The following is a 26,981-nucleotide window of genomic DNA, read 5'->3' as shown; positions in this document are numbered from 1 at the left end:
TGAATATGCTATCGAGAATGTCTTAAGACCTTTATCCCTCAATATCCCTTTAAGTTTCACCAAACATTTAGCCATGTTACTTTTAATGATTAATGAGGATTCTCCGCTTTTGCGAATAATTAGACCGAAATGATTACGATTACCCTGTCGAGTCCAGAATACTTGACCTGTGTCCATGACTCCGACCTTCGGTAATTTTTGGAATTTCTTTAGAGATCGAGATCCCGAATCACAGGGATCTCCGTTTCCATTTAGAAAATAAACCAAATTATCATTCCTATATTCGAACGAATCTTTGATACGAATTATATTGTAATTATTACTCTCAGTGGGGAGGCCTGCACTGGAATTTATAGATTTATTAACATTATTTTCCACATCGGACCCATCCGTGGATTCCGACTCATCGGAATCTTCGGAGGAATCAGACTGGGTATCAAGATCCAATCGAGGTGGCGGATCCTCTAGATCTAACTCCTCTTCGGTCGGTATCTCTTGACATTTACGCGGCCTGCCCCTCTTCCTAGGGACTACCGGGTTTTCTGTGGAATTAAACTAAGAGACTCGATGGGGAGGCCTGCATCGGGTGTTGAATTAATATTAGTCTCAGTGGGAAGGCCTGCACTGGAATTAATGAATTCATTATTATTTTCTTCCACATCGAACTCATCCGCGAATCCCAACTTATTGGAGTCCTCAGAGGAATTCAATGGTGTATCAGGATACAATCGAGATGTCGGATCCTCATGATTCAACTTATCCTCGGTCGAAATTTCCTGACACTTCCGCGGTCTGCCCCTTTTCCGGGGACCACCGTGGTTCTTTGTGGACTTGAGCTAAAGGACTCGATGGGAAGGCCTGCATCGAGTGTTGAATTATAATTAGTCTCAGTGGGAAGGCCTGCACTGAGTTTTGAATTGAGATTCTGTTTAGCTTGTTGGGCTCGTGTAGTGACATTAATTGGATTCGGGGCATTTCGAGAAAAGGCGTCGGCATTTGTATTGACTTTACCGGGTTTGTAGACCACCTTGTAGTTAAAATCAGTGAGACGGAGACGCCATTTGAGTACGCGGAATTCCCTTCTGTTGCCGATTTGAACCAAACGAGAGGTTGGTGGTCAGTGACAATGGTAAACGAGCGCAAATACACATACGGGCGAAAATGTTTCACTGCTTGAACCATCGCTAACGCCTCTTTTTCGTAAGTATCGTAATTCAACTCGGGTCCTCGCAGGACTCGAGAATAATATGCTACCGGTCGGTCTTTACCGATTTCTCCCTGAGACAACACCGCTCCGATGGCATACCCTGATGCATCGGTGGTGATAATAAAAGGTTTAGAAAAATCGGGGTATTGTAAGACCGGAGCTGTGCAGAGCTTTTCTTTCAATATCTCAAATGCAGTCTGAGCGGGCTCTGACCATTTGAAATCAATATCTTTTCAAGCAATTTAGTTAACGGTTTTGCGATGTAGGAATATTTTTCGATGAACCTACGATAATAACCCGTTAAACCCAGAAATTCGCGAACGTTTCTCTGCGTTTTAGGAACTGGGAATTCCCTTACTGCCGTTAGTTTAGCGGGGTCAGGTTTCAAACCTTCCCTACTGATAATATGGCCTAAATAATGGACTTCCGGACGAAGAAACGCGCATTTATCGGGCTGTAGTTGTAAATTTGCTTGTCGAAGCCTGGTCATTAATTGATCGATCTTTTGAGCATGATCTTCAAGATCACGAGCGAAGACAATAATATCATCTAGATATACAAAGAGTGCTGTACCCTGTAATCCAGTTAAAACAGAATCCATCAACCGCTGGAAGGTCGCCGGAGCATTTTTCAATCCAAAAGGCATTCGGAGATATTCCCAATGTCCTTGAGGCGTGGAAAAAGCTGTTTTATGACGATCTTTGGGATCCATTTCAATCTGGTTATATCCAGAAGCTAAATCGAATACAGAAAAATATGACGACTCTCCCAACTGATCCAATATATCAGTGATATTCGGCAATGGATATGCGTCGGTGATAGTTTCGTCATTCAGGAGTCTAAAATCTATCACCACGCGCCAACGTTTATTGCCTTGAGAGTCGGCCTTCTTCGGAACTATCCACACTGGACTATTGTATGGAGATTCCGAAGGTGTTAATATGCCGGTATTCAAACCCTCTCTCACTTGTCTATCTAATTCTTCTTTTAAAGCTTGAGGAATTCGATATTGTTTGACAGTGACAGGGCGATCGCTAGTGGTGGGTATCCGATGTCGGTATTTACCGGAAGAACTTAATTGTTCCCCAGGTATATAAAATCTATCGGCATACTTCCTTACCAGTTCTTCTACATGAAATTTTTCCTCCTCGTTGAGATAGTCTAGATGCAACAAGGGTTTGACTTTTTCGAATCTTTCTAGATCCGGAGGATTATTTACAATGTTAAAAATAGGTTTTGTAATATCGAATCGGGCATGAATGTCTTTAAGAGATGAATCTTGAGTCTGGGCTATCTCAACTTCGCGAATAGCCAGAGTCGGGATTTTTACAGCCACCTCCTTTTCGGTGGTATTATAAATCTGGAGGTATGCGCGGTTCTTATTACTGACTTTAACTAAACAGTTACCAGCGAATACTCCTTTACAGATTTTTAACTTAGGTATAGAACCTTCCCGAACCTCTGGATTCTGAACGTTTACGAAGAATGTCGATTCACTCCGAGGTGGAACATACATTATACCGTTTTCGATCCGATTGGCTTGGCGAAAAGGGAATTTTTCACCATCCATTTTCAATATTTTATTTTTATAATCAATTTTCGCCCCGTGGGTCTCGAAGAATTGCGATCCCACTAGACCAGCATGGGGTATTACCATGTCGTCTGGGACTATATGACACACCGTCATCTTTCCAAAGAGTCTAATTTTAATGCTTCCTAGAGTGCTAATTGGAATATTAGCTATTCCGTGTATTTCTATTATATCGTTCCTATCTATTTGATTACTATTTTCTATAAACTTAGCTTTAATTAGATTGGGTGAAGCCCCGGAGTCCAACATCATAACGACGTCGTCTCCACCGGGCGTCTTGCCCGCTACCGCATAGGGTAGATTATCTATATCTACGCTAACATTCACCTTGTTTATTCGGAATCTTCCTCGGGGGATGGTTCCACCGAGAAGTTCACCGAACGCTGAGGTCGATTGCTCTTGCCCGCATCCTGAGGAAAAGAAGCATTAGTCTGTATAGGGATAGGAGGATTGTTGACGTTCGGCATAGTGAAAGAGTTATTATTAGGGAAAGGAGTATTATTAATGAAAGGAGGGTTGTTAGGGAAAGTATTAGGGAAAGGGACGTTGTTATTGTTTGGCGCATTATTCGCGAAACGCCGGACAGCGCGACATTCATTGGTATCATGCCCGCCGGTATTATGATATTCACAGAATTTATTTGAATATTGGTTGAAATTTTGGAATTGGCCCATGTTTTGGCCGAAAAGTTGGTATGGGTTTGGTTGGGGGACTTGGTTTTGATTTGGGGAACTAAGGTTAGGAAATTGGGCATTTTGGTTGAAATTTTGATTCGAGAACTGATTGACGTTCGGGTTACGTGTTTGTTGATTGAATTGAACCGGAACCGTTCTTTTATATGGATTCGTAGGACAGTACCTCGCGGTATGCCCATGATTTCCACATAACTGACATTTAATTCGCGCGTATGGATTATTTGGAGTGATTGAATTTATTGGAGCACATTCTTTGGCCGTGTGCCCTTTTGCAAAACAAATTTGACATGTAATCTCCGGACAGTTCTTGGCAAAATGTCCCGGCTGTTTACAATTATTGCACGTATTTGTATAAGCTGCTAAGTTTAGATTACTAAAATTTAGGTCTTGGTCCGAAGTTTGGTTTTGATTTTGATTTTGTTTGTTTTTATTTTTCTTTTTATCTTTTTTAATTTCGGGGTTGTTAAGAGTGGGAGAATCGGTTGAGGATGGTAAGGTGAGGGTTACGGGTTGACCTTCGCTCCTTTTTCCCTCGTCCTTTTTTTGATTATTTTTGTTGGGGTCGCGGCGCATCTCTTTACGAGCATTTAATTTTTTTTCTATGCTAATGGCTTTAGTGAGGGCTTCATCTACCGTAGCGCATGTTGTCATACGCTGATCTATTTCGTTATTTAAATTCTGTGTGAAACAGTTGGCGATAGATAGTTCAATTTTGGATTCAAAATCGGTTATAGCCGCCTGTTGCAAATTAGGATTTTCAACTTTGTAACACTCCAGAATTTCACGACCTTTCCTCCGGAGTCTATTCACAAATTCGACCACAGACTCCCCTTCTTTTTGGTACATTCGTCCGAGTTCACCCTGAAGCTGAAAGAGGGTTTTATTCGGGATGTAAATTTTTTTTAGTGCCGTCGTTAAAAGAGCGATCGTGGCTGGAACCTCAATGTTAAGGGAAGTTTTGACCTTGCTACCTAATTTGACTCCATATATGAGTTTTGCGAGGTTTCCTTCGGCTACGTCCGGCAGAACGGACTTTGCTTCTTTACAACAGTTCAAGAAGTCTATTAGTTCGTTGGGATTGCCGTCGAACTTCGGTACAAAGGACAACGCATCTGACAAGGAGATATTTTGATTAGGTGCGATCGCCATAATGACGGGCCTTGGGTCGGCCGGTTGAATTTCGAAAACGTCTGGAGCAACAGGTCCTATTTGGGGAGGGTCAATGCGGATCTCAGGTGGAACGAATACACGAGAAGCGATCAAGTTGGGTACTTCTGGAGGTGGCAACAATGGATTTGCAACTCTGGAGCTTCCCACTGAACTTTCTGGACGTAAAGGATCGTCCTCGTCGTCTGAAATCTCAGGTTCGTTTAAAGTATTACCTAAACCTGAATCTATGGTAGAATCACTGAATTGGAAATTACGAGGTTTACGAGTTACTGGCGGCAATCCTTCGGAAAAAGGCGCAGTTCCCTGACCTCTCAGAGAATACGGTTTCTTGGGGTCATCATTGGACATAGAGACTCAATATTCAGAAAAAGGTAGTCAAACAACAAAAAGTGGATTTTAGTGCCTAAAGACTAAGATTTCAAATGAGCTAGTACACTTATGAGGTGTTCTCAAGTTACCAAGGTATGTTTGATGGGGTTTGGATTGATACAGTGGAATCAAGGTTTCGAATCCTATACTATTCAAACGATTAATTGTTTAGTTGAATCAATTTCAAATGGACAAACGTTTTATAAGTATAAGTTTAAATAATATTGTAGGTTAATAGTAGAATTAGTAGAGAAATATGTAAAAACTATTAAAATGTTTAAAAATTAAAAATTATAAAAGATCTCAAAGCGTTTTTTTTCTTTTTACTGGTTTGCGTTACTGGGTACGTAAAGACCCAATGGATCTGATCGAGGGAATTGAACCCGTTGAACAATGGTATTATCTTCAATTTTTTCACCGTTAGTGTGTAATATCGCGATTAAAATTTTTCCTTTAAATGCTCGTTCTTCAATTACCCGCGGTCTTTTCTTTTGAATTAGTTCTAATTCTTTATTTAATTCGTCTAAAACATTCGCAATTTTATCCTCTAATTGGTAGTGTTTTCTCCAATATTGGAGCCTTCTGCCCGATCTTTTGCTTCTGCCAGGCATAAGGGGTGAAAATGTTTAGAAAGAAATAAAGAAAACAGAACGCTCGTTCAAACGTCAGGTTTTTGAAAAAGGGCTATTACCGTCTGCAATAGCAGAATTTAGAAAAGATGGTTGGTACACTCAAGCGGAACGCTTGTTCGCGCGCCAGGCTTGACTATACCGAAAAAGGTAAAAGAAAGAAAAAAATAAAACCAGTTAAATTACTCGAGTCCCTGTTCGAGCGCCATTTTTATGTTACGTCTTAGCGTAATTTTTAAATTATTTATTTTAATCCAGATCATTTAAGATCTATAGATTGGGATCGGGAGTATTTTAGCTGGTTTTAATTTTAGAAGTAATAAGACTTGGGTTGCAGTTAATACATATATTGTAAAATGAAAAGTAAATAAATGTACAATCAAGTACGTTTTACAAAAGTTATTACAAAAAAATTATTATAAGGTTGATCGGAACGTATGATTTGACACAATATATAAAAAAAAAACAATGATTTCTAAACGCTCTGAGATCAGGAAACGTAACTTTACAATACCTGTACTATTTGGATAATCTCTGGGGATGAACCTTGAATAGGAAATCTAAAGATAATTAACTCACTATTTTACTCACTATTCACAAAAGAGACGAAAGAGTGTTTTACGCAGTGGGAAGGCCTGCACTGGTAAAAATAAAATTTAGTCTGAGTCTGTGTCAGAGTCGGAAAATGAACTGAACTGAATAGAATCTATTCTCCAGAGAGTCCCATAGTTTTAGTTTTTTTTGGGGGGTCCTAGCTTGTGGGTCCTAGAAGGGACGATTTCCATCCAATAGAAAAGGACTTTTTCCACTCTAGGCCCCTTCTCTTTAGGAAAAGCGGCCAGGTCACGCCCTTATGCAAGCGGATGGGTATGCGCACCTACGCATCCACTTACATATATTTTAGTTATTTGTAAAATTTATTTATAATAATGCTATTTTAGTTTTAATGATATTTTTAATTTGATCAGTTGTTACTTATTTTAGTTTTATCTATTACTATTGAATTTGTTTAGATTGTTGGGATCTGTTTTGTCGTATTTATTAATTATTTTATAAATTTTCTTTTAATCATTTATTATTGCATTTTTTATATATATTATTGCATTTTTTTAATATTTATTATTTAAAATTTTATCTCAGTAAGATTTCGTTATTTAAATTTTATTATTTTCAAATTCTTTAAACTTTATCTTACTGAGTAAATAAATAAACAGAAACCAACGGAATTGATAAATTTTAAACATCTGGAAAATAAGTTTCTCTTCTATGCGTCATTTTTTTTTCGTTTTAGCCTAAGTACACAAGATGGTAAAGATATTTTTCCCTTATCCTTTTACATAAGGCCCTATTTATTTTATTTTTATGGCTTTCCTTTGAAATAAAGGTAAAACTAAAATTTAATTTTTTTTTAAGTATTTTTCTGGGAAAAATATCTTAGTCTTGCGTATGTCTTCACTTTAATGACCCTGGCGTCACTAAAGCGAGTATTCTAGATACTATTTAATGTATAAAAAGAAATATTATATTTTATTTCTAAGGTCGCTCAAACAAAATTATAGTCATTGAAATATAATTTATTTTTAAATATTTTCAAAGTTCCTCAGGACGTAACAGTGGAAAAATGGGGTACCCCCAAAATTTCGTAAGAAAATTTTTTTTTTCCAAAAAGCTCTTTCAGCTTCCTAAAATATATTTTAAAGTCATTTCTTACAGTTTAAAAGAAAAAAAAATTTTTTAATTAAAAAAACAAAAAAAATTTTTTTTTTCTAACTTTTCTTACAGTAATTTTTATCGTCATTGAAATAAAATGCATCAAATTTTTTTCACATCTACGATTACTTTTTCTAAATTTTTAAGTTCCTCTGCTTTTACAAATGAATAATTAAAAAAAATCGGGGAGTCATTGGTTCACATGCCAGCTTTCGAAAATCAAGTTCTAATCTCGATCTTCACATTTTTAAGCCATCCTAGGGAACTAGTTTTAATATTCCTACGAGGATATCTGCTCTATGTGTGTGTGTATGTGAGTGTAAACCTCTTAATGTGTCAGTATCTCTTTACACAGAAAAGAAAAATTCTCTTGACTGGAGAACGAAAATTCTGGGTTCAAGAAAATTTTCAAGTGCCTGAAGGAAGACTGAAGTTGTGTTGTCTCCGAAAATGTAAAAGCAGCCTCCTTTTCTTGAAATTCTATTCTTGGTGGAAGTAATTTTTCTCTTAATTCAAATTATCATAAATACTTGATGCAATAAATTTCTTACATTTTGGATTCAAGATTTTTAGAGCTACTTTAGGGAAGCAAAGCCACCTTACTTCAGTTGAGAAAAAATTTTCTCACCTTGGAGAAAAATACCCTTTTTCTCTCTTTGAATATTTGATACCCATTTTATATTATTTTTAGCGTGCAATTATACATATTAGAATGAAAAAAATGATATCTAACATTATTTGATCTTCTCCCATTTGATATGTTAATCAATAAAAAATATTAATAAAAATTTACTTCTTATCTTTTATATTTAATTTTTGGAGCAAAGAGGCTGAATTTTCTCAAAACAAGAAGATTTTCCTTTGACTTAAATAAATTTTCTTGGATCAAGATACATATTTTTAAAGCTAAAACAAGAGAGTTAATTTTGAGTTGGAATAAGTGAAATTTCTTTGTGTCAAAGAAAATTTTTTTTCGCACAAAATAAGAAAATAATAATAGGAAGAACAATATTTTCTTGGCTCAAGTGAACCTTTTTTCTGTGTAAACTAACCATTCTAAAAGAATGTCTTTTTCAAATAACTTCGAAATTTATTCTCGGATAATTTTTGATGTCATAATTTAACTATCAATGCTCAGAAAACTGTGTCAGAGGCCGCCAATTTCTTCAAAATCATTTGGTGGGCTTGTGAGACATTTAATTTAAAAAGTAAGATCTTCAGGCCTACAAGATCATTCAACGAAAAAATTTTCCTGAATCCTTAAACCAAGAAAGAGAGTGCAAAAAAATTACGAATGTTTTTTTTCGTGCTATTGCTTTGAATTGCGTGAGAACTATGTCTAAAAAATTTTTCACCGGGAGATCCAAAAATTAGAATCTTCTCAAGGGAACTCTTTTTTTTATATTGATATTATTTTTACTCAAGCGAAACCCGTCAAAAATTACTACAAAATTAAAAATTTTTTTTTGCTACCTCAATTTTTGTTAGGAGTATATTGCGTCAACTATAACAATGTTTCTTTTTTGGGTGATTTGTTCATCTCTCTGGGTTCTTTCGTAGACTTATCGATAAGAAAATATTATTTTTTTAACGACATTTTATTTTCGGATAATGAAATTTTTTTTTCACTTTTTCAGGGGGTACCCCATTTTGCCCGCAAAAAAAAAAATTTTTTTCTACGGCAACTTGAAATTTGATTATTTTCCTTCAATTACGACTGAAAACGAGAAAAATCAGCATATTTAAGTCCTTAAAATCATAACGGTTTCTTAAGTACCCCATTTTGCCCCCCCCCTCCCCTAATTATTTTTTATCTTGAAAACAATTTAAATCGTCCTAAAAATTTCTTTAATTTAATGATTTTGCATTATTTCCTGTACATAGTTATGACTCAATAACATTATATCACGATTTAAAAAGGCTAACAATATCATTATAATTTTATGCAGATATGACCATCATTAAATTTTGAATTCAATTCAATATCATTATGATTTCATAATGAAATTATGTTAATATCATCATGGAGATACTATCCTAACGAATTTCCAACAGTAATAAAAAATTTTTTTCTTGAATTATGAATAAAAGGTAACAATATCATAATTAATTTGAAGAATTATGAGCTTCATAATGATATCATATCATTTTTACACGGGTAAGTTGGAAATTTTGGTATGTTTTAATTATTTTGACTGAGGATATGAAAAAATTATAGGAGACGTTTTTTGTAGGGAATTTAATTTTCTATAAAAAAGGTCTTACAATTTTTTGTATCTTTTATATCACCCAAAATGTTCAATCAAAACAATTTTTTTTAATTCAGTGTAAGTTCTTAAAATTATCAAATTGATGGAAATTTTTCTCCGTTTTGATAAAAATAATTATTTTGACTAAAAGATCCAAGATATGAAAAAATTATGAGACTTTTTTTGTAGGAAATTAAACTTTCTACAGAAAAAGTCTTACACAATTTTTCTATATCTTCAATATTTTACCCAAAACTTCAAAAATGATTATCAAATTCAAGTTTGTGATATCGACGTTATAATTAGCAAATTGTCTGACTCCATTTTAGAGAATCTTCCATTTGTACGGAAAAAAAATTAGTTCAAAATTTATTATTACTTTAAAAAACAATTTAATATCTAATAGAGGTATAATATTTTGGTTTAGATCATTCAAATAATTTATAATTAGACTATTGCTACATCAAAATGTTAAAAAATCACCCTCTAAAAAATAAGGAGTTAGACCAATTGCTAATTAGACTGTCGATATAATTATAGTTATTATTATTATTATTAATAATTATTTTAACACAAAAAATTAACACTAAGGACTAATACATACCTCTAGTGTATCTAACTCCAGGCTTACTGTAGCTCGTGACTGTATGCAGCGATGCACCGCCACTGTGTCACGATTTATCGTTTTCCCTCTACTCAGCGCGGATCCCTGAGTCAGACTCTCCTTTTCGATTGAGAAAAGCCGGGCCCAAAAACTCGTTTTTTATCAACCACTCCTGCACCACCACCATTTTCTCTACCTGTACTAGTATGTGTATGGGTTGTTTCTTTATTTCATTTTTTATTATACTTTATTTGGACTTTTATTCTCGGCTTACCCCCGGAGAGATTCGGTCCCGTAAAATAGACCGGGACTGGTTTGAAAATTATTTTTAAGCAGCTGTCTAAGTCATACCCGCTACATTTATTCAATTTGATTTTACATTGAAGACTAAAATAATCCAAAAAATAATTATTATCAATTGTCAAAAATGATTAGCGATTTTTGCAAAAATTTCCATCATCAAAAATAAAATTTTACATTATTAATCATTGATTTTTTTGATATTCAGGAAATGACGTGGCAGAAAAAAGTTTGCGCACTAAAGGTAAGAATAAAAAAAAAAATACGGGGGTAGTTAATTACAATTACGGAAGATATATCAATGGTGAATGGTGAGTTGGCACGTGTGTTGCCGTAATTTAATCAATAGGACACATACGAAAGGCTTTAACCACACAAATAATAATACCCTATTAAAATTGTTTCACACGGCAGGCAGAGAATGACCATGACCAACAACCAACAATGATTATTCTTGTGATTTGCTATATTGGTTAGCATTCAGCGACAGTTGCCTGGCACGGCCCATGTTATGCTGTGTTATGCTGTGTTATGCTGTGCTATGCCGTGTGTGCTTTTACTTGAGATGTGATGTGATGCTTGGTTGATACCAAGACAGGAGAAATGATGGCTCTGCTTCAGTACAAGTGGTTGTACGTACAACACATAACACATAACACATAATATATAGCATATAACATATAACACACGACAGATAACTGGCTGGTGTGAGTACAGGAATTACCGTTACACGCACGAACATCCTCTGAATCTATTGACTGATGATCAACGGAACGTTGACAGACCGACACTTTACTTTTGCTTGCTTCCTTGGTACTTTTATTATTATTATTATACATCAATGATTTTTAAACGGTTTTAATCCTACAAATATTTAAAAAAAAAATTTTTTTGAGTCTCATATTTTATCCAAAATTAAAATTAATAGAATAAAAATAAAAATAATAAAAATAAAAATAAAAATAATAATAATAATAATAATAATAATAATAATAATAATAATAATAATAATAATAATAATAATAATAATAATAATAATGAACAACTTTCAGCCGTTACTTATTATTATTATTATTATTATTATTATTATTATTATTATTATTATTATTATTATTATTATCATTATTAAAATTTTACGGAAAAAAAATATTCGAATTTTTTACTTAAAGTACAAAAAAATACAACACCGAAAAAAAAGGCTTAAAAATTTTTTACACAAAAAAAAAATTAAATTAAATAAAAAAAAAAATTTTTGAACTAACAAAATAATTTTCATTGTTTTGAATCAAGACGAAAAATTCTTGAATCAAGTAAAACTAAGAAAAATTTCTTAAATTAAGAATTTTTCTACTCAAATCAAGAAGATAAAGTTCTTCAAAATTATTTACTTGATTCAAGTAAATTTTTTTTTCTGTATAGTTACTGCTTTAAAATAGAACAGATTTTAACAAAAATCTAATTATTTAACCCGTATCCTAATTACTAAATGTGATGGGAGCAAATATTAATTTTTATAATTCATATAATATCAGTAAATTTAAAACATAAGTAATATAAATAATCAAAGATGATCTTACATGTTTTTAATAATAATAACAATAATAATGATAAATGATAAGCAAAAAAAGAATCATGATTTACAGTGGGTTTAAAAATTATTATTGAACTTAATCAGTGCGAATGAGCCCAGTGCAATGAAGTGAACGATACGTCTTACATATATACAGAGTATCTGCAGCGACAGTACGCCGGCTTCTCTGTATCAATTAAATGCAGTACAACATACCAGGAAACGCTTAACAATTATTATCGTCTGGCCCACATTAGTACTGACTCGGACCCTCCATTACACTTTAATCTTCCGTCTCTGTTCCTCCGCTTCATTTTATTATTACACACATAATTCCTCCTATCATAATCAGTTCTTCACATTGATCATTGAGTGTGTTGGTCATCTGTTTTATTTTATGAATTGTCAATCGCAAGTTGTGTATTGAACAGATTTATGGCCGACTAAAAGCTCGAGCTCTGATAGCGTTAATTTTATTTCATTTTATTTTATTCATCAGGAAAATAATTTAGCGGCTGAGTTTCTCTGTTTCTGATTGAGATATGGGCTGGCTGTCATGAATATGTTCGTGTGTGTCATGCAGGAGAGATGCGAAGCTTATAAATGTATATATTTATACCTGCCTCGGCACTTAATCTTCTTTGAACGCCCAATTTATCTGGGGAGACCCAGGAATGCCTTTTTTAGCAAACGGCAAATAGAAAACATGACAAAAAATACAAATAATGTTTAAGTGTGGAGATTTTATTTTTTTTATAATGATCATTGTCAGTTTATTGGATTTTTTTCAAGTTCAATTGAGGGTCGTTTATTGAGGATTGAATTTTTATAATTAGCGAGCAATTCAGCCGATAAAATTTTGAAAAAATGCCAATTGGTGAAGAGACAGACCACCGACAGGCAATGAGAATTGATTTGTTTGACGCACAATGAATTTATTTTGTTCAAACTAACAATGCGTTTAAATTGTTGGGCGTTTATGAGATTTATCGAGATCGAAAATCGGAATTTGCTTTTTTTATTTTTTTTACTATTCAAAAAAATGTATTTTTAATATGATAATAATGATAATTATTATGTCTGTTAAGATCCAAGATTAAACATAAGATATAAGTATTTAAGAGGGATACGGATCAAGAAAGAATACTTTATAGCCATATTAAAGCAAATTTTTAAGGGAGTTGGGAAAGAACGGATAGGGGAAAGGGGGGGACCTACTCAGTGGGAATTTTTCCGTAATTGAAAAAATAATCAGACAGCCCAGACTGGGAATCGAACCCAGATCTCTCGGTTACGCGCCAAGGGCTCTACCAGTTAAGCTATCCGAGACAAGTACTGACTACTTTATTCAGTCACGTATATAAGACCCACCGAGAATACTGAAAATGATACTGAAAATGATTGGAAAGAATACTGAAAATTTTTTTAGCTTTGCTTACTATTATTCTTTTTTAATTTTTTAAACTATATTATATTTTAAAAAAAATCTAAAATCTAATAAAAATTAAATCACAAAAAATTTCCAAAACATCCTTCAACTTTTAAACACCAACTTGCCTTCATCCTATTAGTTCGCACTAAAAAAATCAACCCTACACTGAGAAAAAAAAATACTTTTATTAAGAAAATTTTCTTGATATAAGAATTTATGTTCTTGAAAATTTTCAAGAATATATATTCTTAGCTCAAGAAATTGTTAAATTGATTGAAATAATGTTTACTTAGTTTAAATAAAGCTACACTGATAAAAAAATTGACTTGACTCAAGAGCCAAACTCTTGAACCAAGAATACCATTTTGAAGAAAACGATTTTCTTGAGTCAAGAGAATAAATTCTTGAGCTAAGAAATTATTCTTGGTCTAAGAAAATTTTCTTGAGTCAAGAATTTATTCTCTTGACTCAAGAAAATCATTTTCTTCAAAATAGAATTCTTGGTTCAAGAATTTGGCTCTTGAGTCGTTATTTTTTTTATCAGTGTACACGGAAAAAAGAAAACTCAAAAAATTACAGTATAAAATCGGTCCCGTCGTAATCAAAACTAGAAAATTTACAGTTTGAAATAACATTTTTCTAAATTCAATTTTTTAATTTAATATTCAGAGCTTTCATTGTAAATATTACATTCTACAATGTAATTCTTATAAAATCTGTAATATTTACAATCTGAAACTGTAATTTCTTCTCTTCAGAAATTAATAATTATTAATAATAGAATATTTGATCGTCAGTGAGTTTCTTGAACCAATAAATTGGTAATTGAGTAAAAGTATTTTTTTTTCTCAGTGTACCTTGAACTTTCCCAAATTCTCCCCTTAAAAGCTTCCCTGCGTATCTCAAATCCAAAAACCTCGACCTTTCTACATGGAGGGAGTCGACAGCCCTCCAACCCTACGTCTAGACACAAAACCTTGACCACCATAACATAAAGTTTCGAGTTTCCAGGAACAATAACACGAATTAGCTCCCGGGCATGGGAAAGAATTTCCTTAATGTAAAAATTCAATGAAAACCCGCTCTTTTGTAGGTTGTCCTCATCAAAACTTTTCTCCCTTCTTTTTCAGTCAAGCGTTGCTCTGGTTGACAATCAATTGAATTATTTATGATCCAATGGTGTCTGATACGTATCCGGAATTCAAAAATTTCATTCTCACAAGTCTTGAGTTTCACCAGAAGCAGCAGAAGCAGAAGCAGAAGCAGAAGCAATTCACTTCAATTGAGTGTTTATGTCGTTCTTTTCCACTCGTGTTCATGTTCATGTTGATGTTGATGTTCCTCGTACCTCGTATCAGTAAAAAATATAATTATGCATGACGTAAGTAATTTTCTCGTGTATGCATGTGCTGTTTAATTTTATTTTGATTTCTGGAGAAGACACACTGGCTTACATTAAATTGAGCGCAAGTGAGCACATAACAGGCACGAGTAAAAAGTAAATTGATGTAACCAGCATTATATATATATATATAGCTGGATAATGGTGTGTTGATGTTGATCGGACTCTTTCATAAACTGCAATGACAGCCGACCTTGTATAATGACGTCATTAATCTGTCTAGACGCGATCCACTGAGTTTGAATGTGCTCTCGCAATACTTGACTCTATTCCATTAAATTTGACAATCAAGAGCTTCGTCGGTAGCGGAGGAGAAAGGAAAAAAAGCTCACTCGCCATCGGCAGATTTGTTGAGGAAAGAAAAACAAAGTGAAGAAAGTTACTTCACAGAAAATAAAAATAAATAAATAAGTTGGTTATTTGCAGAGTAATCTCCACTGTGTTTCGTGTTCAGTTGGCGGAGGCTAGATTGGTCGGCAAGCAGACTGTGCCGGCGGTCTGGTCCAAATTGAAGCACAATCGATTTAACGAAGCAAATCACGACTGTCGAGGGCCAAGGGCGGATCTCTTAACTCTCTGATTCACCTGCTGGCCCCAGAGCGATTGTCCGAGTTGGGTCAAAGTTACAATGTCATGTTCATGTCAGGCCTCTGCAGTTTAACCCAATCACTTCGCACTTGGCTTGCTACTTTTTTTCTCCTTTCTTCTTTCTTTTTACAGATGTTTAAATTGACCAAAATTTTTTATCGTGTCCATTATTAAAAGGTTATATATACGCTCTTAGAAGGCCGAAAAATAGATTTTTTAATTGTTTCCTCTGAAGAGATTTTTTTCATTGATTAATATCAAAATTGATATACATATATTAGTGATTTTGAACTTTATTAAGTTATTTTTTTCTACAAATAATAATTTTTCTAGCTCCTGTAGACAATTTTTGGAAAGATATATAAAAAAGGTTACTTGCAGTGAGTACGATATCTTCAGTTCGATATTTTCTATTAGTAATTAATCGAAGAAAATATCAACATATCTAATTTTAACAAATTGGCAGTTTGACAAAAAAAAAATATAAAATATTTCCGTAATTATTAATCCTTGGGTCAATTACTGGAAAACACAGTCAAAAAAATTGTTTCGAAATTAGGGACTGATTTTATCAGCCGTTTTTGATAAATCTTGCTTACCGATTTTAAAAATACAGTTTTGAGAAAAAAACATTTAAAGTTTTCAGCCTCAGCCCCATTTTATGCGACACGCTCCAAAATGATTGTACAAAAATCCTTATAACTTCGAAAACACTTGTCCAATTAACATGAAATTTTCTTTGTACATCCTTAAAGATATCTATACTTAAAAAATGAATTAAAAATAAATTTTTAAAAATTCTAACTGCGTATAATCTTTTTTTGCCCTCCGGGCGGAAAGTGGCAACTTTCGTCCCGCTGCGCTAAACAAAGTTGCCGCTTTCCGCCTTCGTCGAGGAGAAAATAGTATACCACGGCAGTAAATAAGAAAGCCTCAGATCACATGTTTGTCAACCTCGGCTTCGCCTCGGCCGACAATTACATGTGATCTGAGACATTTCTTACTTTACTTCCCTAGGTGTGTAATATAATAATTAATAAAAGAAAATTTTCTCTGAAAAAGCATAAAAGCATCCCTGTAAAAAATTACCGGCTGTTAATCAACAGTAAGATTATTAAAATAGTAAAAGCCAGTCCAGCGATTGTGAAAAAAATCTGAGAATGGTTACGCAACAAACCTCTACTCGATCGGTCTCTCATATATTTAATTCTGCATTCGAGCTCTTTACTGCTAAATTATTTATACTGCGATTAGATCGCGCGAAAATGTTGGTTACGCGATATGCAATGACAGCTGACCAACGAGCAGAAAAAAGGGTAGATTCGTATGCTGAATTTTAAATTGTCTACTAGTTGTGTGTCGTATGTCTTATGTACTACAAACTATAAGCATATTATGAATTGCAATTTATTTATTCAGCGCATGGAATAACCGGCAATAAAAATATTCCATGAAAATTTATTGCCGATTAAAATTCATTTAGAAAGGCTCTATTTGGATAAAAACGACCTCTATACTTAATTAATCATCTGTCGATATGTATTGTATGTATTATGTCTCATACATCTACAAGCATATTACATATTTAATATTACACATGTTTATACATTGATATTATAAATATGTTTATGCTAAAGTCGAGTATATTAAAAAATAATACAGTGATGGACGACTGTGTCTTGTGTCTCAGGAGACTCATCGCTGATGTGTGGAATCTGTCTATGTCTAGTGTATACATACAGCTTAGCTGTTACTATTACGCGGCAAACGCGTATCGGGCGCGAGGCCACCAGTGCATTGTCACCATCATGCCATCCCACACTTGACAACTCTGTTGGGCATGAGATATACCAACACGCTCCACATATTACGTTCATCAGTGTAGATAGCTCACAGAACATCTCTCTGCTAATATATGTATATACAAGCTAAACTACTTTTTTCATTTTTACTTTCAAAGGCTTTTATCACACACAACAACAAACCCTCGTTTTATTTAATCCTTTTTATCAAGCATTCTTCTATAATTATTGTCAAGGATTTTTACCCTCGTTTGAAAAGTATAGATTTTCATGGTAATGTAAAACCTAGACCATAAAACAGAGTGATAAAAATAGGACAAAATAGCACCTGGAACTTATTTTTAGACTTGCGAGAAGAAATAAATGATCTACGTCCTTAGATTTCTAGATGAAGAGGATCAACCAGCGAAGCTTTACAATGGGTTTAACTCTTAAGGAATGAGGAAATCGCGTATGTGCGATGACGACGACAAGGAATGAATACTAAAAGTCTGGGTTACCAGTGAAGTGAATTAGCTGCACATCTTCACTTAACTTTACATTCTCGCCCTGCTTATTTTATTTTCTTACTCTTTTATTTAAGCTGTAAATTTAAAATTCATGGAAAACTGTACATTCGAATGACACAAGGTGCATATTATTGTGTTTTCGTTCCTCGTTAATTATTCACCGTCAGAACAATAATTACGTACGTTGCAAATTATACAGTATGCATTACATATAAAAGCTTTTTTTAACATTTTGTGTTTCGGAAATCGGGACACGGATTGAACGGCAGTTCTTGCTGGATTACCATAAACCGACTTTCTTCAATTTTTTTAAATTTCAACTCATTTTTTTTCTTTTTCAGTGAATAGAAAATTTTTAAAATCAATTTTTTTATTTTTGTATGTAAATATGTACACAGAAAATTTAATATTAATTGGACAAGTATTTTCAAAGTTATAAGGATTTTTGTACAGCCATTTTGGAGCGTGTCGCATAAAATGAGGCTAAGGCTGAAAACTTTAAATGTTTTTTTCTTAAAACTGTATTTTTAAAATCGGCGAGCAAGGTTTATCAAAAACGGCTGATAAAATCAGTCTCTAATTTCGAAACCATTTTTAACTTCCCGCTAAGAAAATTTAAAATTTTCAAAAATCGGGAAGTTATTGGTTTTACCCCGTTTTTCGAAAATCGAGTTTTCATCAGATCTCAATGTTTTGAGGTCCTAGCAAGCTTTCCTGACTATTTCCGCGAGGGTGTCACTATGTCTGTGTGTGTGTGTGTGTGTGTGTGTGTAAATATGTAAACCTCTTAAAACTTTTGAACGGTTGAACCGATTTCGAATCGCGGTTGGTGCCATTCGAAAGAGCTTCACCAAACTTAGATTTCCTGATAATTTGAACTGATTCGGACCGATAGATTTTGAGAAATTTGGAGAAATCTCGAAAAAAATAGGAAATAAAATTTTTTCAGATGTGGTGTTTTTGGAATAACTTTTAAACGGCTTTACCGATTGATTCCAATAACTAATCAGCTCTCAACCTTGAAAACCCACGTCGATCGCCGCCAATCCGGTCAAAATCGGTTGATTCGTTCGAGAGATATCGTGAACGAAAGAAAACCGAAAAAAGTGTTTTTTCGGAGTTACTCCGAAATTTCTAGTTTGACCAATTGGAACTTAGAAATTCTTTATGAGGCTTAAGAAAGTGCGTAGAATGCCGCCAACCGCGTAAAAATCGGTTTATTCATTCAAAAGTTATTGCGGTTTGAAAATTCAAAAAATAGTGTTCTATGAAACTTCTATCAGACTTTTGAGCTCAAAGAGCCCAAAAGCATAGAAATGGTATTTTTTGAGCTCGGAGAGCTCAAAACAACACACAGATTGTATTTTTGAGCTCGAAGAGCTCGAAAAAAGCGGCCAGGTATTCACGGAACTAGCGGGAAGTTGCAGGGATGGCTTTTAGGGTCAACCGTTTTCCAAATTTTTTTGACTGTATTTTCCAGTAATTGACTTAAGAATTAATAATTACGGAAATATTTTATGTTTTTTTTGTCAACCCGCCAATTTGTTAAAATTATATATGTTGATATTTTCTTCGATTAATTACTAACAGAAAATATCGAACTGAAGATATCGTGCTCACTGCAAGTAACCTTTTTTATAAGACTTTCCAAAAATTGTCTACAGGAGCTAGAAAAATCATTATTTGTAAAAAAAAAAATAGCTTAATAAAGTTAAAAATCACCTAATATATGTATATCAGTTTTGATATACAGAAAAAAAAATTTATTTGAATCAAGTAAATACGGCTGCTCGATTTCAAAACACAGTAACTGACAATTTTAAGATATTAAAAAATTTTTCTTACCAAAAAAAAGTTTGCGCGCCTAATTGATAAAAAATTTGATTTATGAATAGAAAACCGAACAAAAACAGTTTCACTGTAAAAATCGCGCCAAGTCCACGTTCATAAGACTATTAAGAGAAAAAATTTTTTTTTTCTTCACAAAAGATATAAAATAAAAAAAATTGAAAAATCCAAGTAACCGATATGATTGTATACGATTTTCGAAAATTAAAAAATTTTGTTGTAAATTTAAAATTAAAAATTTTTGAACGTACTTGGTGTGCGTCATTGTGTATTTCAATTTTTTTGAAAGTCCTAGTAAATAAATTTTACGAATTTCATTAAAAGTAAAATATTTTGCAACCACGCACACCAAGTACGTTCCAAATTTTTTTTTTTTTAATTTTTAAATTTACAACAAAATTTTTTTTAATTTTCGAAAATCGTATACAATCATATCGGTTACTTGGATTTTTCAATTTTTTTATTTTATATCTTTTTGTGAAGAAAAAAAAAATTTTTTTTTCTCTTAATAGTCTTATGAACGTGGACTTGGCGCGATTTTTACAGTGAAACTGTTTTTGTTCGGATTTTAGTATTTTTGTAATTATAATAAAATTTACAATTGGTACCAACTTAAGTATCGCGTTGGCTGCATTTTTTATAGCAAACTATCCCTTTGAAGCTACAGTTTATGTAAAAATAATTCAAGCGCACCCTGGCGGATGTAGATGCAAGCCTTGAAATGTCTTTTTTCAACTGTAGTTTCCCATCTATTGGAGGATTACCATGTATTCTCGAATTATTTAGTCTGTGGCATGTCACTTTTTACATCGAAAAAAGTCAGGATCTAAATTTTTGCGTTGCTATAGTTTGTGTTGATTAAATTTAATAATTTCAAGCAGATTAATTGTTATGATCGACTATTATTAATTAATGTCAGTAAAATAAAGTATGAATTACTGTTATAATATACAATTTAGAAAAAAAGTACCGTAGTATTAAATAAAATTTGCAACCTCAAAATATCGTCCTGCTTACAGTAAACACAGTCGGTAGTCTGGCGCTCCGTTTACAACGGATTTGAACGGAACTTGGCGCCAGATTCTACCGAATCTGTGGATACTTGAATATAAATATTTTTTAAGAAAAAATACTTGAAATTAAAGTCTAAAAGTTATAAGAAATGCAGCAATACTAAAAAAAATCAGGTATAAAAATTTTGCAGTTACTGTGTTTTAAAATTGAGCAGCCGAATAGTTTTGAAGAATTTTGACTTCTTGATTTGAGTAGAAAATTTCTGAAACTAAGAAATTTTTCTTGGTTTAAGTAAATTTTACTTAATTCGAGAATTTTTTGTCTTAATTCAAGACAATAATACTCTTCAAAATTATTTTCTTGGTTCAAGAATTTCTCTTTTGATTCAAGTTAATTTTTTTTTCAGTGTATTAATCACTGAAAAAAATTTCTTCAGAAGAAATAATTCAAAAAAAGCTTTTTTGCCTTTTAAGAGCATATAACCTCGAGAATACATTTTTATGTTAAAGGACAATCGAAAAAAGTAAAAGTTCCTTTAATTAAACAATTGCGTGTGACTCGGACATTAGAATCAGTAATATACCTAAAAATTCGTATTTTATCTAGATTACAGCTAGAATATAAGTATATATTGAGATTAGAAAGGGTAGTATCCGGACAGAAGGTTAGTAAAATCAATAGTCGGTGGGTGGCCGGAGGTCTGCTGCTAGCTAGGGAGCTAGGTCGGCTAGCGACCTTTATTCAGGGCAACTGCATCATCATTCCCATTTTCATGCGTACTCTTGCCACTTGCTACTAAGTTATTGAGTGTGTGTGTTGTACGTGAGAGCCAAATGAATGTGTTGGTTAATGATAATGATAATGATAATACATCGCCGTCGCCATCATGCTGGTATTTGCGCACACACTTGATCTATTTTCACGGCGTTTCGTTTTCGCTTAGACTTGCGTCTTCCATATCCACAATCCACACTGGGAATGTGTGAACTGGATGCTGATGCCGAAACATAACTTGCCAAGTCATACCCAGTACAGCTGAATATTTAGTTGGTTGTGTTGAAGTTGAGATGAGACAGTTTCTGCTCGTTCCCAGGACCATTAGATCGAGCTATTTTCGTGTAGGAAGGAGTGGGCATGCGTGTACTCCATTCTAATATAACTGATGAGGATGTTTCCTGAATTTAGAGCTTGAGAAGTTAACAGCGATTCACTCACAAAACTCTGGATTTTCTTTATTCTTCTGGGAACTTAATTTGTTGGCAGTCAGAATCATTTTCGAAAAATTTATACGCAATTTTAATTCCTGGTTTTGAAAATTAGATTTATTTGTAGTTAACATTATTATTATCTTACCTTATTAGTCATCCCACCATATGGTGAACTGTTTTTGCGGTTTCAGATTCTTTTTTTAGCTCATAATTTTATGGGCCATTTAAAACTTTTTCACTTTCTGACAAGTACTATTTAGAATAAATTTAGACGAATTTATTTAAACAGACTTGCAGATCTTGAATTAAAGATTCCAAATTTTTTAAAGTTTTGTAAGAAAATTTATTCTTTTAAGCACTAATAGTTTAGCACTTATATTATGTACACTGGAATAAACCAGAAGATTCCGAAATTGCCAATTATTGGCCAACCGAAGTTAAAGCCATCAGGCTTACGAAAGAAAAAAAATATTTTCTCACATAGAAATAAATAAAAAATAAATAAATAAAAAGTATATTCCCATAGAGCATTTGTAGAGCGTCTAGCGAATAATAAAATGGGCTAATGGATACAAATGATCAACTGTGACATTAATACAAGTTTAATATTTTTATGTATCGGTCAGCTGACGTGTTAATAGATTCATATATATTGCAATTTCTAAAGTTATTTATATTAATGACCCTTATTTTTTTAAATCGCAAAATTACCTTTAATTTAAGATAGAACCAATGTGTCGCATTTGAGATACATCGTCATCAATCTTCATTATCACCTCCATTTCTATCCACTTAATTCGTCATGATATACAATCGTTATTAGTTAAGCTACTCTATTTCTTCTATCACCACAACTATCATTACAATTACTATTATTGTTATTTTTTTTTTTTAATTTTAATGTGATAAATATTCTAAGAAAAATTTTAATAATAATAATAATAATATATTAAGAAATTTTGTAGCCTTATTATCTATATTATTAAGAGAATAAGCGAAATTTTATGACCAATTCATTTATATGATAAAATAGGTTTTTATGGTTAAATTTGGAATCATTAGAAAGGTCTTGACTTTTATTTGTGCCTTTTCAAGGTTTCATATCATTCGTAGCAATAGTTAATTTATTATGATAAGTATTTAGGCTGCATTCGAAAATACTCTATCTCTAGATACATAATTAAGAAATTACCTTATATCTTGAGAACTATTGACATTTTTAAAGATATAAGCTCACCCCGACATTACACTCATCGAGACCTTTCATTTGAGTACCCACATCAATTTTTCATATATTTTATATATTTGTATATATTATATATATGTATATATTAAAAATATATCAAAAATGCATGTGGGTACTCAAATGAAAGCTCTTGATGATTGTAACATCGGGATGAGCTTATATCTTTAAAAACGTCAATATTTAAGAAAATACAGCGCAATTTAACAATAATCATTATTTAATAAAGCAAAATTTTATTTATTTATAGTTCACAAGTCACGGCAGTCGTATAGTGACTGCAAGGTTGCTAGCTATTATTATTATTATTATTATTATTATTATTATTATTGCTCTAATTTATTGCCAAGACGTGTTGAATAAATTGATCGGCATAATTCACCCGATTTGATAAGGGAAATATTCAGCATAAATTGAAATTGATAGACTCGTAGATATGTATCACCGATCATGTATTCGATTTGTATTTCTCAAGATTATTTCAATGAGATATATCCAGCCACTGCTACCTGAGCATGCCAATAAGTATTTTTTATTGACGCAATTATGAATTATTTATGTATAAAGTTCAATTCAAATCAATATATATTGATTTTTATTCGATATATAAATATCAGTCCATACCAGCTACGAGATACTAGCGATTTTACGCATAAATAAGTACATACTGTTTATTTGAATGATAATACATACCCCACTGGTGTGATGAAGTCCGCATCTGCAATGAAATACATCACAATTAATAAATTAATGTCAACAACTCTGTAGTTAACTAGTATGATGTGGTACTTGAAATAGCAGACATCTGACATTTGTATTTACAGAAAGAATTTGAATAGTTAGAGAAGAAATATGATTAAAGCTTAAGCTGTAGTTGTACATCAAGAAATTTTGTGTTATATTTGTAAAATTTTATATTATTTAGAATTTTTCTCAAAAAAAAATCTAGAAAATTTAGTAAAAAATTCTACTTCTAGAAAAATAAAAAAATTAATAGAATTTTTAATAATAATTTGTTGGTTTAAAAAAATTATGTAAAAAGTACTAATTAAATGAAGAGATGATATTGAAATTAACAAGCGTCTAAAAATATATATGATTTCTCTGAATTAAATTTTTTAAAAATTTCATGTATAGAAATTTTTTTTTTTTTTTTTTAATTTGTTTAAAGTCGCATAAACTACTAAGGTCATGAGCGACTATGGTAGGGGGTAAACTTTTGAGATTGGAACTCGTTTTAATTTTTGGGCTGAGCAGAATAATACACTTAAGTATTGAAAATATTCATTGGTGTACGCCGGACTCGAACCCGGTCCAATGCTTTGGTAAGCAAGGGCCGGATCCGATAGAGCTACTGCGCGCCTTATAGAAATTGAAAAAATATTTTCTTAAACAAAAAAAATTAGGAAAACGGTTAACCCTAAAGGCCATCCCTGCAACTTCCCGCTCATTTCATACTCAAGCGCACAAAACTGCATTTATTACGTTTTTGAGCTCAAAAATATAATTTGTGTGTTATTTTGAGCTCTTTGAGCTCAAAGATATAGTTTTTCTATGCTTTTGAGCTCTTCGAGCTCAAAAGTCTGATAGAAGTTTAATAAAACACTATTTTTCGAATTTTTAAATCGCAATAACTCTTGAATGAATGAACCGATTTTTACGTGGTTGGTGGCATTCAACGCAGTTTTCAAAGCCTCATATAGAACCTTTAAGTTTAAATTGATCGAACAAGGAATTTCAAAGTAATTTCCAAAAATCGATTTTTTTCGTTAACGATAACTCACGAAAGAATTAACCAATTTCGACCGGGCTAGCAGCAATCGACGTGTTTTTTTATGTTAAAAGCTAATTAGTTTTTGGAATCGATCGGTTAAGCCATTTGAAAGTTATTCCAAGAAAACCACATTTGAAAAAAATTTTTTTTGCAGTTTTTTTGAGATTTCTCAAAATTTACTGGTTCGAATCGGTCCAAATGATGGTCAAAATCTAAGTTTGGTCAAGCCCTTTCGAATGGTGCCAACCACGATGAAATCGGTCAAGCCGTTCAAAAGTTATAAGAGGTTTACATACGACTGTACACACACACACACACACACACACACACAGACGTACGGACATCATCGTGGAAACATTAGGGGAGGCTTCCTAGGACCTCAAAACGTCAACATCCGTTGAAAACTCGATTTTCGAAAAACGGGGTGAAACCAATAACTTCCCGATTTTTGAAAATTTTCAATTATCTTAGCGGGAAGTTAAAAATTCGAATTTTTTTAAAATAAGTAAATTATGATAAAAAAAATTTAGCAAAAAAAATTCCAAGAATAACAATAAAGTTAGTCAACGTTTTTAATTTTTTTTTTTTTTCATTAAATTACAACTAAAAAATATTTTTTTTAAATTGCACTTGTATTTTTTAAACTTCTTTACAAATGAAAATTTTTTTTGTGTTTCGGTGATAATTTTTTCAATAAAAAAAAATTATAAAAATTTTTTAGATGTCGGCTAATCTAATTTTCATCTTCCAAAAATAAAAAAAAAAACTACAAATACATTTGTTTAAAAATAAATTTCTATAATTAATGAATTTATTAAGTAAAGCCTAAAAATAATAAAGAAGTGTCATAACACTAAAGTTAGCCGACGTTTTTAATTTTTTGATTTTTTTTTTAATTATCAAATTAGAGCTAAAAAATATTTTTAAAAAATTGCACTTTCAGTTTTTCGAGATTTTTACAAATGAACATTTTTTAAAATTATTTTGTAATTGTTTTTTTAATAAAAAAAAATTCTAAAAATTTTTAGATGTCGGCTAACTTAATTTTCATAGAAGTGTCTTCTGATTTCAGTGTCATAAATTAATCAAATGTCTTCTAAAATCAGTATCATCAACAGAAGACTTTCAAATGACAATTGATTTAATACTATAAGTACCAAGTACAGAGCATAATAGTTACATATTACCAGTACAGAGACTTTCACGCGCATATAAGTACTATTTACCTTGTTGGTCTTGTCCGGCGAGCAGCTGTTAGTCGCAACGACACACCAGTTGTCTTACAACAGCTCCCACTCCTTAGTGCTAACCCCGAGACCGTTCATTCACTTAATCAGAGTCCACATTTATACAAACAGCATTATTACCGTAATTACAACCATTATTATCAAAATTATCCCCCAATTAAATTCATTGTTACAAAAATAAGTTAAAATAGTTTTTATCGCTAAAAACCGCAATTACTCGTTCCGGAGTATTAGTCATTGGAAATAACAAACCAGACTCTCTCTGACCGAGGGTGTCGTCGACGTCTTCATCTCGAGGTTAGCGTCACGCGCCGGTACCAAAGAGTTCGCACTACGTCGGCTATCCCCGGCAATTTTTTAGCCACCGCGACGGCGCCAATATTTCGTCGCTGTTATTGCTAATAAAATTACCACCGTCGCAATCAACAGGATTTTTAAATTCAAACTACGGAAAATTAAAGAGTTTTCTTCTACTTGATCGTTAGGAAAAATTCCGACGTCATTGAATGTTTTCACTAGAGTTTTTAAAAAATCAGCAAAAGTGTCTCCGGTGACACCGTTCCCGCAACAGTCGAACGACATTTCAATTTTGTTTATTTAGTTATTAAAAACTGACACGCCCCGTCTGATACTTTCCGAATTACGCCTTACAGACACAAAATTATTCGCGGTTATGTGTATGTTCAATGACACTCGCTGGTTTAATGTTTAATGATAAATATTTAAATTGCACGTGTGGTTGTTATCTGTTATGTATTGTGTTTTTAGCGCTTTGTATGTAAATAATAAAATGGAGGCAAATACGAATATCTGGATTAGT

General features: G+C 32.7%; 1 protein-coding gene across 1 annotated transcript in view; it reads right to left on the bottom strand.

Moving 5' to 3' along the window:
* The window catches only part of LOC123260761 (solute carrier organic anion transporter family member 74D), a 72,880-nt gene extending 45,940 nt beyond the window's left edge, over positions 1 to 26,940 (bottom strand). The window contains exons 1-2 of the mRNA XM_044722064.1: positions 26,141 to 26,940; positions 23,834 to 23,858 (exon numbers count right to left, since the gene is read on the bottom strand). The gene's annotated coding sequence lies outside the window, so the exon portion shown is untranslated. The remainder of the gene's footprint in view (positions 1 to 23,833; positions 23,859 to 26,140) is intronic.
* Between the last annotated feature and the right edge of the window lie 41 nt (positions 26,941 to 26,981).

The sequence above is a fragment of the Cotesia glomerata genome, linkage group LG3 (assembly GCF_020080835.1).
Source record: "Cotesia glomerata isolate CgM1 linkage group LG3, MPM_Cglom_v2.3, whole genome shotgun sequence".
Lineage (NCBI taxonomy): Eukaryota > Metazoa > Arthropoda > Insecta > Hymenoptera > Braconidae > Cotesia > Cotesia glomerata.
Note: the sequence above shows the minus strand (reverse complement) of the source record. Positions and strands in the feature narration are given on the sequence as shown.